Source organism: Xyrauchen texanus, chromosome 42, assembly GCF_025860055.1.
Source record: "Xyrauchen texanus isolate HMW12.3.18 chromosome 42, RBS_HiC_50CHRs, whole genome shotgun sequence".
Lineage (NCBI taxonomy): Eukaryota > Metazoa > Chordata > Actinopteri > Cypriniformes > Catostomidae > Xyrauchen > Xyrauchen texanus.
In genome coordinates, this window is record NC_068317.1 from 25,908,884 (window position 1) to 25,922,832 (window position 13,949).

General features: G+C 36.5%; 1 pseudogene; it reads left to right on the top strand.

The window, feature by feature from the left end:
• The first annotated feature begins 8,194 nt into the window (after positions 1-8,194).
• Positions 8,195-13,949, top strand: part of LOC127635025 (protein arginine N-methyltransferase 6-like) — a 98,091-nt pseudogene continuing 92,336 nt past the window's right edge.

Genomic DNA, 13,949 nt, shown 5'->3' on the forward strand with positions numbered 1-13,949 from the left:
CTTAAAGTCATTAATTGGTCAGGCAATTACATGCACAATACCTAATACAAAGCCTTGGGTTAGGGGAGTCATATCTGGAGTCCCAACTGAATTATCATCAGATAAAATAACGAGCAGCATTATGGGGGCTGAGGTGACTGAAGTAAAAAGATTTGAATGCGTTTGAAATAAGGAAAGAGTGGATAGTCTATCTGTAATGTTATGATTTTATGAAGAATGCCAAATAGTGTATATAGGATATGTCAGTTATGTAGTAAGACAACCAGATGTTTTAAATGTCAAATGTATGGTCATGTAGCAGCAATCTGTAGAGGGACTCAACATTCTGCTAGATGTGGTGGCAATCAAGAATATGGGAAATGCGAAGCAGGGGCACAGCCCAAATGCTGTAATTGTGGAGGTGAACATAGTGCTGGCTATGGATGATGTGTAGCATATCATACTCTCATACTCTGACAGTCTTAAAAAAGTGCAGCGAGCTGTACAAGTACAATCTGTTGAAATACCTACTTCAAAAATTTAAAAATCTATACCAAATTGTAGAGTATATGAAGACTCATTGGAGGAAAAATGGGACTTCATTTACTTTATGGTGGAGGTAGTGAATTGTTCAGCACAAACTGATAGTAGAACTGAGAAGATTTTAATTATCATAGCGGCTGAAAAACATCTAGATGTTATGGGTATCACCATAGAGCAAATCAGCAAGAAAATTAAGATTCAACTAGTTTGTATGCAGGCTCCATGTGGGGATACTTCTTAAAGTTATTGACAAATCTACAATGGAATGCAAGGAGACTAATTGCAAATGGACAAGTATTCAAAAAGCTTATGATGAAGAATGTAAGCCACATATTATATGTGTACAATAAACATGGTTGAAATCACATTTAGATTTTGTGATTCAAGGATATATAGCAATAAGGAGAGAAAGACAATTAGGCAATGGTGGTGGGGTGGCTACATTTATTAAAAAATAAATGGGATATAAAGATGTTGAAGTCAATGGAAAATATGAATCAGTGATAGTAGAAATAATTTAGGGAGTACAGAATATTAAGGTGATAAATTATTATAATCCATTTGATAAATTGAGAAGTGTTGAAAATAATTATGAGAACAGATAACCACAAAGTAATATGGTGTGGGGATTTGAATGTGCAAAACACTTTATGTGGAAGTGGTGATACTAATTATAATAGAAATATAGTAGAGGAATTTATAGACTGGGATTAGTATGTTTTAACGATGGTAAAGCCACTTGAATGTATGTTGCTTGGGGAAGTTGTTCCTCTATAGACTTAATACTGGTGTCTGGATGTATGCGGGAATATGTTTATGGGATGTCTGGGAATACATTACAATAGGTAGTGATCATTTTCCAATATTTATTAAAATAGGTATGGATATAACTGAAATTGTAGAAGACAAGATACCTAGATTGAAATTTAAAACAGAAAATTGAGAAGCATATAAACATCTAAATAACATAAGGTTGCCAGAATTGGATTTGACTGAAGGAGTAGACTATATAGAAGAGTTTAATGAAAAGATATGTGTGGCAGGGCCTAATACGGGACCGGGTGTGTAGGATCACGACCCGGCCCCGCCCTCCACCCTGCCACAATATGTAACATCTTTTATACTCCAGATGAAGTTATTGGCAAAAGCAAAGGGTCAAAGGGTTGACAGATATATTTAGCAAAGCAATACAAAATAGGAATAAGTCCTTTAGGAACATCAAAAGAACTCACACATTTGAAGATCTTATTTTATATAAGAAAGCACAAGTAGAAGGAGGGTAATTAGAACTCCAAAAAATAATGACTTGAGAGATTTTTGTAATTCTATAGGTGAGGAAGTTTATTAGTGAAGTATGGAGCATGATCAGGAAAATGGGAGGAATATAAAAGCCATAGATTACCTGTACTAAATTGTAAAGGAAAAATAGCTGTGACAGATATTGAAAAGGCAGAAATGCAAGCTGATTTATTTTTTTTCCGAAATACATAGTAACAATAATGTATTGGAATAAATTAAAGAATACAGAAAACAAAATAGGAGCAGGAACCCAGATATTATGGTGGGAAGAAAGCCTTCTGGGGATTCTCTTGATGTGGATTTTCACTGTATGAATTAAAGAGTTATTGGGGGAGCTAAGCAGATGTTTCAAGGAAAGGATGAGATTTCTTCTATGATGGTTAAAAACCTGTTTGATAAATCTTTAAGTGTAATACTGCATCTGTTAAATAATGCATGGAGGATAGGCAGATTTCCTTCCTCATGGAAGCATGGAGTTATTGTGCCAATTGAAATGCCAGGTAAGGATGGGTCTAAAGCTGAGAGTTAAAGGCCAATAGCATTGGCATCCAATATGTTTAAGATTATGAGTGTATGATTGTATACAGACTGAATTATGGGCTGGAAAAGAAAGGACTTTTATCTTCATATCAGAGTGGCTTCCGTAAAGGGCGTAATACAATGGACGTTGCTCAGTGTTTGTAAGGAGATATAAGAAAAGCACAGACTAATAAAGAAGAGATAATAGGTGTGCTTTTTGACATATAGGAAGCGTATGATATGCTTTGGAGAGAGGGATTTTTAATAAAGCTAAAACATCTGGGTATTGAAGGAAGAATGTACAATTTAGATAATGGTTTGTTTGTTTTTTTGATAGAAATACAAGTGAGAGTGGGGTCAACATATTCTAAAATATATATAATGGCACACCACAAGGAAGTGTATGCCACCCAATATTGTTTAAAGGTGCAGTATGAAAGTTTCAGAAACCCTTGTTATTAATGACACCTGTGGCCATAAAGTGAAGTGTAGCCAGCTACCTGTTGCTCGTGCTCATGCACACACTCCATAGGGACGCGAGCATCGACCAAAACAATGACCTAATATACAAAGAGACAACGTGATTCACTGGCATCATGCTGACAGATGAGGAAGCATAATTAAAATTACACAGTTATGATTGTTCTACTACTTTTGACTCTCCAGTGCTGGAACAGGTCTAAAACAAAGTGTGGATATAGGTCTGACTATGCAAGTCTCTTGTTTGAAGTAATCACTTTTCTTTCCATGATACATTGACTGCATTTATACAATAGCCTATGTCGGCATTAGCTAGCTAGCCAGTTTTATCAGTAAGCTAAATTTGGTGGATGATGACAGTAGCTGGTTTTACATTATTCATGTGATTCCATCACAACTGTAATTTTGATACATCGATGTGCTATTGTTTTGTAATAATAGATTGTATATCTCTTCTGTATAATCAAGTTGCGTTACACTAAAGAATGGGTCTTTTTGCATTATCTTGAACATTGTCTAGCATTCATTTCATGTTTTATTGTAGTTTACCTTGCTGAATAATTACAGATTAACATTGTTTATGACAATTACTGTTCAGGCAAGATCAAGTTAGCTAAAATTACACAGATCAATCCTTATGGCACTATATTTCACATGCTTTGCAGTTATGTAAGCTTACCTGTCCAAAAAGAAGAATGCCAATTCAGGGTCGGCTTTGATCCCCAAAACCAAACGAAGGTCCCTCCAGGAATCAAATGCCCTGCCGATGTTCACTCTAGTTTTCTTTAGGAGTGCTTTTTTTTTGGTGCTTTTAGATCATCTCCAATACCTGCATTGCAGGTAGAGGTGGGAGAAATGCCCTTGTATTTACGTAGATTCAAATTGGCAATGACATATTGGGTTAATTTGAAAGGACATTCTGAGAATCACCCTGTAAATAAAGTTTTAGCCAAATTCTGGGAAGCATGGAAAACATAACATTAGATATTTTGGATGGACAGCTAATAATGATGCTCAAACAATGGAGAGAGAGAAGCTGTAACAATTTGTTAGAGATGAGATGAAAGGTAAGGATCTATACGCAAGCTTCTTTAATAGAGATTATGTGAGATACCAACAATGAGGAGTGAAACCAGGAACATAACAATGGCAAGAACTCTATGACTACAATACAGGAACATACAAGGTTACAGACAAGTAAAAACTTCTAAATAACACTCTTGCACTGACATACAAATAAGAACTGACAAACATGACAGAAACTACAGGGTATATATATATATATATATATATATATATATATATATATATATTTTTTTTTTTTTTAAATAAAATACAGGGTATTTATACAGACTAGGATAATAACCAAACACAGAAAACCTGGGAGCAATGATGGAAAACAGATGGTAGTAATGAGTGCAGGGAATCATGGGAAATGTATTACAATGGAGACTAGAGACAAGATTATTTCAAGAGACCTGGGAACTTAAAGGTGACAAGGCTGTGACAAAACCATGACAGACACACATGGCCACACTGCATGTGTCTATGTTTATAACACACCCCAGTGTGTTATATTGTTTTAAGTTGAGTTTTACATTAAACTTTATTTTGACTGTTGCTGGTTCCCGCCTCCTCGCCCGTCCTTTACCTGTTACACTTAACTATACCAAAATTAATTTAAATAAAGTTGAAAGCATGTGAATCTTAATCAAGTGATTATTTATTTATATATATATATATATATATATATATATATATATATATATATATATATATATATATATATATATATATATTACACACACACACACACAATATATATATATATATAATATATTAGTATGCATGTTGAATTATGACATGTGTATCTTGATACCACCTATTACAATTTTAAGTTCTAGTAATGATTTTAGAATGGCTGTTAAGGTATTTTGACTTGGTTCTGCACGTTGCACAAAAAAGACTGTTTTTTACAGATCCAGAACCATGCTGGTCATGTGAGCAGTCTGCATGGCTTCATTGGTTAAATGGATATCTATCCTTTTTGATAATGACCGGCTAAATGTACATTATTTCACTTATTACACAGCTACTTGCTTAAATAGTAGATTATAGTTTAAAATAGAGCCATACTTATTTTAAACTCGTCCAAATTTATTATCGATCAAACATGTATTTAATTCTGAATATTGTAATTCATAAAAATGTAATTAATATCTGCTTTATATTATCTTAACCATGCACAGGTTTGAAGAATACCATATTCACAAAAGCATCCCAAATGATCCACAGCAACCTTCAGTCTCACAATTCATAGACACCCATGTTGGGCATTACAGTGCCAGTTATCCTCAACAGAAAGTTATAACCAATTCAGTCGTGTCTGACTTAGTTATTGATTGCAACCTACCGCTGTTTATTGTGGAAAACGAGTTTTCATCACTTTCTCTCAGTGGTTGACCAGAAGTACACCCCAGTGTGTCACAGAACAGTGGCCTCAAAAGTAGAAAACCTTGCTGTGGAGCAAGCTACAACAAGCTAAAAACTGCATTAAGCAACACAAAAAAAAAAACATAATCTGACACAGTGGATTTTTGGACTGACAGAAAGATGAGGGGATAACTGTACACTTCATTGAGGCAACTGATGAGAGTATTAAGCTTAATTGTAATTTGCTGTTGTGCAACCATTTCAAAGGCCCACACACTGGTGAAAGAATCCGTGAGCAATTTGAGGCTGTGAATCTGTGAATATTTTAACATTAACCTGTTTATACGCAATCGCTCGCACTCTGGAGTGATGTCACTCTGTTTACATTTAATATATAATTTACAGTCTATAAATGTAATTAATGTTAACAGATTATACATCTTTTCAAAGGTCTAATGGTTCAACATTGATATCCAATCTCTGTTTCACGATAGCAATGCTCCAGAAACAGGAATTTAGTTATTTGTGCCAGGTGTAAAAATGAAAACATGCAATTTCAAAATGGGACTTCATACATTTGTTATGAAATTGCAATCGCCAGATGAATCCAGTTCGCCACACTTGGGTCAATTGTCCATGTCAAGCGTTCATTGAAAAACATCCAATAGAACTCTTTGTATATAAAAATAATACATCTGAGAAATATTGATCTATTCTCCATTGTTTACATGCGATCTTACCCTTTGTCATCGTTCTTCATTAAACTGCAATCTGAGCAACATTTTTTAAACATGTTTTAAAACTGTATATGATCTTATATATTAGAGTAAATAAAATGAGCCTGTCTTCAAAGTATATTTTTAAAAATGCGGCGTAGTTTTATTCATAATAGCCAGGAAGTGCGGCCAGAGTTTGTGTCGTCTTGAAAGGTGGAGCCATACTTTTACTCTGTGCACCGGAAGCGATTTTACAGAGAAAAAAGCTTGCAGGAACTTAATTTATTGTTAGATCATCTTCAAATTTTAAACGTAACTTCTTTAGACTTGTGGCTTTGAGAACATTGTATTTCTGGATTGTCTTGGCACTTTGATTATTGTTTTTTTAGATAATAAATAAATTTTCAGCACAAACTATTTCTATATTTTATAATATTACTACAAACTTCAGCTTCTCTAACTTTAAAAAATAACAACATATATTAATTCTAAAACTTTGGAAATAAAGCCCAATGTGTCTTCATTCAAAAGATATTACAACTGTATTGTCATTTTCTTTGGTTTGTGCTCAAAAAGGGGGTCCTTATTGCACAACTGCTCGTTCAGTCACTTGTCATGACTAGACTGGACTACTGTAACACTCTCAATGCAGGCCTTCCTGCATGTGCTATTAGACCTCTCCAAATGATCCAGAATTCAGCAGCACATCTGGTCTTTAATGAACCTAAGAGAGTACATGTTACACCACTCTTTGTGTCCCTCAACTGGCTGCCGGTTCATGCATGTACTAAATTCAAGGCCCTGATGCTGGCATATAAAACAATCACTGTGTCTGCTCCAGCATACCTAAACACATTTATGCAGAGCTACGTTCCCACCAGAAACCTGCGGTCGGCTAAGGAACGTTGCCTTGTCGTACCAAAACAAAGAGGCACCAGAACACTTTCCTGGACTTTCAGTTTCATCAACACGTTGGTGGAATGACATTCCCAACTCAATCCGTGAAGCTGACTCACTCTCTATCTACAAAAAACGGCTAAAAACACATCTTTTCCAAAAGCACTTAACCAATCACTAAAAAAAATATTATTTACAATTCTTGTTGCACTTAAATCTGTTTTGTATACTATTCTGATGATTGCGAAACTTTGTAGTATGGCACTTTTCATACCACTGTCTCCTTAAGATGATTTGCTTATGTTTTCCTCTTTTGTAAGTCGCTTTGGATAAAAGCGTCTGCCAAATGCCATTCTAGCTTATTGCGGCCCATTCGGCCCATTCTGTGGCCGACCCACTGGCCTGCTCTGTTCTCCCGATGGCCAGTCTGCCCCTGATCGGCCCCAAAATGGCTGGTATGCCATATTACCAGTCCAGCTAGTCCACTGCGTCTTCAGTGGCTCTGATGCTGGGAGTACATGAACACTCTTATGTTCACTTTTACAGCCAACAACAGAACACTAATGATGCTTACGAAGCTGAGACATTATTCTGCTCACTCTATCTGTTCCTGCATGGTAAAAATGGCAGGCTGTGTGTAGATCACTCAGGGGTAAAGGGTGGAGTCCGTCACCAGTCTTGGGTGAGGCCTGCTCTAAAGTTATGTCACTTTACAGCACTTTAGTGCTGTCCGTCAGTGTGTGCTCTTTTAGTCAGAATATATACTCTTTTCTGTCTTAGTAAATATACTCTTTCACTGTCGAAGCGCCCAGGGGCGTACTCTGCATCAAATGCACAGAGGGATAGAAAGCTGCTGAAATGTGCCATATATCCAACAGCATACACTTCTTCCTTGATTCAGTATGGTGAATGGAATGGCAGTTGAACTCTCTGCTCAACACCACTCGGCTCTGAAGAAAAATCTGAATGAGTGGTTGCGACCCAGCTCCTTTTATACCTGTATGTCCGGGAGAGTGACATGCAAATTCCACAAGTCAATTCTCATTGGCCTTTTCTCAAAGATCAGAGGTGTTTGGGGGTCCCAAGTGTGACGCCTAGTGTCACTACATAGACACAACTTCGAGTGAGTGAAAGAAGGGGAATGGCGTCTTCAGTGTTTCACCCAAACTTTTCAAATGGTGGTGATGGATGGCTTGAAAGAAACAAATATGATATCAAGTTCTCTCTCAGAATTATCAAAAATCAGCTCATTACTTCACACAGGCACAACATTACATTTTTCAGTCTGCATTTGGTGAAAGGAGCATTCCAGCTGCTGTTAACACAAGATGGAACTCAACACTGAGACAGGTACAGGCAGTAATTGAATGTGATCCTCCAAATGTCAGTTTTGTTCTGGAAAAGTCTGGAAATAACAAGCTGTTATTCACAACAAGGGAGTGGAATTAGTTGAAGGAGTTGGTGGACATCCTGAAGCCATTTGCAGAGGTAACAGATTTGACCAGGGGGGAAGATACCATCAGCTCTGTTGTTCCCTCTGTTCTTGCTCTGAATCACCACTTGAAGAAGCTGAAGTCTCAGGTCTGTTTCCAAGCAACCTGGTCCTTCCAAGCAAAGAAGTCTGAAAGGCATCCCTGACAAAAAGATTTCTTGGAATCTTTGTCAATCTGAATTTGGCACTTGCATCCAACTTTTTCTTTGCAGTGGGTGGTGCACCATGTGCTTGTCAAGGAAGTGGTTACACAAGGTGTGAAGGGAAAATAAATATTATCATGATTATTTATTTTTCTTCCATGGCACACATTAAATGATTGAAACAATATTCTATTTTTAGTTTAACTTACTGCAACATTAGCAACATTGTAATAGTTGCCTGTTGTGGTGTTCATCCTTTGCCAGAGTTGATCTTGCAAGATGCAGTTGAGGATGCAAGGACTGCTTCATGGATTGAGCATGAAGAGCAAGATGGTCAGAAGCCTGAACAGGAGGAGGGACTGTTAGCAGCATATCGTAAGACCAAGGAAGTGCATTGGACCAGTCCAGCACAAGAGCTAAGTCACTACCTTGACATACCTGAAGGAAAGAACGCTCTCTTTTTCTGAGCTATGAACATGAAAACACTTCATGCACTATTTCAAGTGGCCATCAGTGTTCTTGCAATGCCTGCCTCTAGTGATCTGGTGGAGCTTGTTTACAGAAATGGAGGCATCAAACTACAGCCCCATTGTGCACAAATAACTGACAGATTTTGGTCAATTACATTTTTGCATGTCCAATGCATCATAGGGCCCAAAGAGAAGAACAGTTACCCTCAATAACTCAAACATTCACTCACATTTACACTCTCTATCTCTCCCTCTCTCAGGTCTAAAGTATGGTACATAGCAGCAGCAGCTCTATATGACTGTCGTTCTGTGTTATTCTGTTTCCATATTTCCACCTTATCTTGCACACCCAAAAACACACACACGCATGCATGCGCACACGCACGCACACACTTGTAAGGTGTGGTAACAGTTGTTTTGTTCTGCAACTATATTTCCTCTCTCACATGCTTTTCTTAATCTATTTCCTTGAGGTACCAATAACATAATTGTTCTAGGGGTTAGATATAAAAACAAGAAATAAAAACACTCACTGACACATTCTCTCTCACGCAAAGTGTGTAGCAGTTTTGTTATTTAAAATCACTGCTTTTCCTTAAGTTTATGTCACACTTGAAACTTTCAAGCACATCCTAAGGAAGGCAAACTGAACTGAGAGGTGGGTGTGCTTAGTGAAAAAAATAGTCTATACCTCATCTCAAACCATGTTAAACTGCAAAGTGATAAACATATTTTAAAAGCCTTTCATATAAAATTAGTATACATTTACTATAGTAATTAATACTCTGACACTAATTTGGGAAAGTGCACTAATGACTTGTTTAAGACTTGAAGCTAAATGTTGCGAACTTGTAAATTGACTTGGACTTGCCTGCCTTGACTTGGGACTTGCCTGTCTTGAAGTGGGACTTGACAAGGGATTTAAATTCAATGACTTGAGACTTGACAAACAATGAATTGGTCCCACCTCTGGCACAACCCTAATTTACAGTATCCAAAAACAAGTCGGTAATGTGAGAACTGGTCATAATAACAGGAAAAATTACATCATAATCACCCGTCTTCTAATAGGTCACACTGGTTTAAATTATTCATTATCCAGAATAGGGATACATTATATAGGACAATGTACAAACTGCAGTCAAATAGAAACAATTGAGCATGTGCTCTTGGTTTGCACTGCATTTGAAAAGGAAAAAGTCTAAAGTCTAAAGGTATTGATTGTGTAATGTTGCTCTTGGTTTGGTCCATTGTTTCTTGTTCTTGCTTTCTTAGTCACGTCTTAGTATAGTCAAGCCTTTATTTGTCTATCCTTTTAATTAACTGCACTTGGGTTTTCACTATATCACCTTTGTATTCATCTTAATCTTGTTCCTGTTTACCTGCCACGATGTTACAAGTCAACATGAACTCTGAAAAACATATTAAAATAAACTAATTTACGTTCTTAAGACACAATCATCATCTTATTGTGCACAATTCATCAGTGCATGTTATTACAAAACAAATACATAAAATATTCAGAAATTATTAGGCTACTTTCAATTTCATTGTTTGAAATGGGCACTTTTACTATCCAATCAGCTCCTTATGAAAATAAGTCCTACATTTTGTTCTTGTTTAATATCTGTTTCACTTAATAAAAATAAATGTTTGAAATTAATATTTGCAGTTTTATTTATATTTATTTGTTACTCACAACAAAGTCAGCATGTCCTGCAGCATGGGTGGCCATGTTGGTTTTAGGTCAGGCTCACTAAACAATCACAGGAAACATAAACAAATTCATGTGACTCACATATTTAAAACAGACCCCACTGATAATTTGTAACAGGATTGTGTGAGAAACTATTTCTCATGCCCCCTAAAAGAAACTAAAGAATATGTACAGGATCTTGTGGTGCATGTTGCCTGTTTATGACCATTGTATAGATTTGAGATATTGAATAATATCTCCCTGAATAATGTCCTGAAATAAATCTGCATATTTAATCTTGTCTTCAGTCACATTAGGTTTGTGATGAGGTAGCTGAGTAAATTAACCTTAGGAAGCTGAATCTATGGAGGGTTAACTTGAACTTCCAGTTTGAGTGAGGGGAAGAGAGTGTGGGAGACACAGGGGAAAAGAATCAACCACGAGTGGATTGGTCAAATGTTTTCAAGATCTCCAACTTGGTCTTCAATTCTCAGTTTGAGACAGAAGCCTGAGGCTGTGCTCCACCCAGACTCTATACTACATCTTCTGAGTCTCCTCCAATTACACATACAATAAAAAAAAAAATATATATATATATATATATATATATATATATATATATATATATATATATATATATATAAGAGACAGAAAGGAAAAGACAGAGGATTACGTTACCTTCTATTGCTTGCTTCAGAGAATGGACCACCCACTCAAGCCGCTTTCTCCGGTCCCAAAAGTCTTTCCCAGGTAATGTCTATCACTTGCAATCAGGGTTCAGGCAGGAAGTCGTGCTGCAGAAGTGTTTGCTAATACCTCTGCAGTTTACCTCATACCTATTTCTGATCTCGAAATAGGTATGAGGATCCTTCCACATTCAGAAATCTTCTGATAAAACATGAGGTGGTCAGTAATGTTTAGGCTTTTTTTAGATTGCAAGACGTTTGCCACATGCATGTGCCATCCGAACTTCCATTGAGAGGAATGGATAATTGTCTCCAGGTGTATTAGCACCCCTTTGTTTATATCCTAGGCCCACATCTCATTGCGGACACCGTTGTTTGTGTGTGTGCTTTGCTCATTATGGGTCAGGGAGAATGGTTCCCCGGGTCTGTGCTGTTGAGGCAGCTTTATGAGGAGTGTTCACCTAGGAGTCTGTAAAGAGAGAGCCCACAGAGGGCTATAAAGGCAAAGACTGACTTTGAAAGTGACTGCAGCTTTCAGTTGGGGTGAGGCTGTGAAGAACTGAATGAGTGCTTAATAGACGGTCTGAAAGTCTGAAGTAAATTTTCAACAGGAGCCATATTAGGGGTTGAATGCAGGCAAGACATTTCAAGCTAGAGCTACCATTCCTAAAGTAAATACCAGTATTTTGCAAGGCAGCAAAAGTATAGTGTAAAAGTTGAAGGCAATTTTAGATTTAGCTTTGGTTCTGTGTAAATTATGGTATAAATTGTTAGGACACTCAGTAGGCATGTTTTCTGTTGGCTGTGTATGAGAATAAACCTGGTCTCACTGAATCAAGTTACAATACCCATATTTTTGCAAAATGTTTTATTTACATGCCTCCTTGCACGTATCATGGCAGTTTTCCAGTGAAATAAACACGAGAGCTACAACAGCGACTTTCACACAAATCATGAGTAAAAGGGCAGATTATCAGTACATAAACACGTACTTCTCTCCCTGTTCCTCACACTATGCTACCTTACATCATCAAATGAAAGGTGTTATATTTTAACACTTACCTTAAATAATCAACTACATTTACAAGCTTTTCAAGCGCAATCAAATTGTGGAGTAGCTTAATTGATAGTGTTACACTTGTGATGCAAAGGACTGAGTTAAGTGTCCAAAAGATCTCTCATTTTGACATGTGAGCCGAAAATGTAATAGAAGCTAAACAAAATGATTTTATTGCTTCAGCAATTGCATTTTTTATCATACATTTACTTTTATGACACTATTGATTAGGTTTACTTTTAAGGTTAAGGGAAGGGTAGGAGGTAGGTTTTGTTCATTTAAAACTTGATAGAGCATAAATCTTAAGAACCTTTTATTTTTGGGGGGAAATTGAACTCGGTTTTAGTGCCACACAGTGGACATATCACCTCAGAACTTCTGCAATACGTGCAATAAACCATGTATTAACATTTTGTAAAAATGTCACAACAGTCATATAATTTTCATGAGATCAGGCTGAAATAAACACAAAGTTGCTGAGCAGTGTATGTAGTCTATAAATGGTTAATTATATGCAAAGAAGGCAAGACCAACTGCAATTAAATGTGCAAATATTAGAATAATATAATTACTTTTGATTGTTACATTGTGATTGCTGAACATTCTAAAAATGTAAGTCAATGGAAGATTTTCAAATTTGAATCTTAAAAAAATAAAACATAATAAATAATACATTATCATGTTGATATTATGTTATTCGGTTAAACTTTTTTAACCAATATATTCCTTGCATTGAGGAAGTTGCAACAATAAAAGGCAATGGCACACAAACATCTAGGAACACACATTCTTAGGGAACCTCGAAACTACAGCAATGTCATAAAATACTCAGAAGTCATGAATTTCTATAAACATATTACAGCAACTTCTCCTGAAAAACAAACAAACTTGAAACCACACTTTAAATTCATTAAAGCGTGACTTCCAATGTAAGCTTCAACTACCCTACCAGTAGTCATATCCAAGCATAATAGAAGGTAAACAACTTAACCAAACAGTTAAAACAGTTAAAAAATAATTAAGAGAGTGATTTCACACCGCTGCTGAACATCTGTCGAACTCGCTTCCTCATGCCTCATGTGAGTCATGACACAGACTGACCTTTTTTGAGCCTGAGTTTATGGACATGACGTAAAAAGGCAAGCATGAATGATGCATACCTGCGATTTTACACCAAATCTGGCCTGACTAAATAAATATAATTATTGTAGGCTTACCGTAGTGAATCGGGGGGCAACCTTGTCTGCAAGCCTGTGTAAAGATCCTTGTTCTGTCTCTACACAGAGTTTTAACTCTGTCCTTGGTTTGTGTTCAAGGTCAATGCAGCTTTCATGCTCTCTCACAGACAGGAAGCGAGCAGGACAGAGCTGAGAAGCATAGACACTGGTTATTGTCACCAAGCAGTCTTCAGCAAAAAAAATTAATAAATAAATAAAAGAGGAGACAGTGTTGTCATGAATAAGAAATGTGTAATTCATGAAACATTTAGCTCTCTCTCTATAGAGATTTTAGGCTGTGACTTGATGTCAGTAATGATGA